Genomic DNA, 1,086 nt, shown 5'->3' on the forward strand with positions numbered 1-1,086 from the left:
GGGGGGTCGACCAATTATCGGCTCTACAGATAATCGTGGCCGATATAAACAAAAGTTATCTCATGGCCACTCCTCTGCTAATTGACAGCAGGTAGTGGGCGGGTGCAGTAGGCAGCATGCTATCGACTATTACAATTTAAAATAGCCAATAGCAGGCTGGCTATAGCCACCTCCACTGCCTGCTGTTTACGTTCAGCTGCTGGCAGATGAACACATAGCCCAGTCACATCTACTGGCACAAGATTCAGCAGCTGGATGTAAGCAGTATATTGGTTATCGGCCTGAAAGAAGGCCCATAATCAGTATTGGTTCTGAATAAAGCATATCGGTCGACCCCTAATATGTACGGTGCATTCAGAAAGTATTCAGACCCCCTTCACTTTTTTAATTTTGTTATGTTGCAGCCTAATAATACAGTTGGTTATTTATTTATTTTTTCTCATTAATCTACACTCAGCATCACATAATGACAAAGTGAAAACAGAATTTTAGAAATGTCTTATGCCAATATCACATTGGCATAAGTATTCAGACCCTTTTCTTAAAGCACCTTTGTTAAAGCACCTTTGGCAGCAATTACAGCCTCAAATGTTTTTGGCTTTTTATGACGCGACAAGTTTTGCACACCTGGATTAGGGGATTTTCTGCCATTCTTCTTTTCAAATCTCCAGCTCAGTCAGGCTGGATGGTGACCTTCAGTCGACAGCCATTTTCAGGTTTCTCTAGAGATGTTTAATAAGGTTCAAGTCAGGGCTCTGGCTGGGCCACTCTAGGACATTCACACAGTTGTCCCGAAGCCACTCTATGTTGTCTTAGCTGTGTACTTAGAATCGTTGTCATGTTGGAAGGTGAACCTTCAGCCCAGTCTGAGGTCTTGAGCACTGTGGAACAGGTTTTTATTGAGGATATCTCTGTACTTTGCTCCATTCAGCTGTCCTTCAACCCTGACAGTCTTCCAGTCCCTGCTGCTGAAAAACACCCCCACAGCATGATGCTGCCACCACCATGCTTCTCTGTTGGGATGGTATTGTGTAGGTGATGAGTGGTGCCTGGTTTCCTCCAGACATAACATTTAGAATTGAAGCC

This window comes from Nanorana parkeri, unplaced genomic scaffold (genome assembly GCF_000935625.1).
Source record: "Nanorana parkeri isolate BGI_ZX_2015 unplaced genomic scaffold, ASM93562v1 scaffold268, whole genome shotgun sequence".
Classification (NCBI taxonomy): domain Eukaryota; kingdom Metazoa; phylum Chordata; class Amphibia; order Anura; family Dicroglossidae; genus Nanorana; species Nanorana parkeri.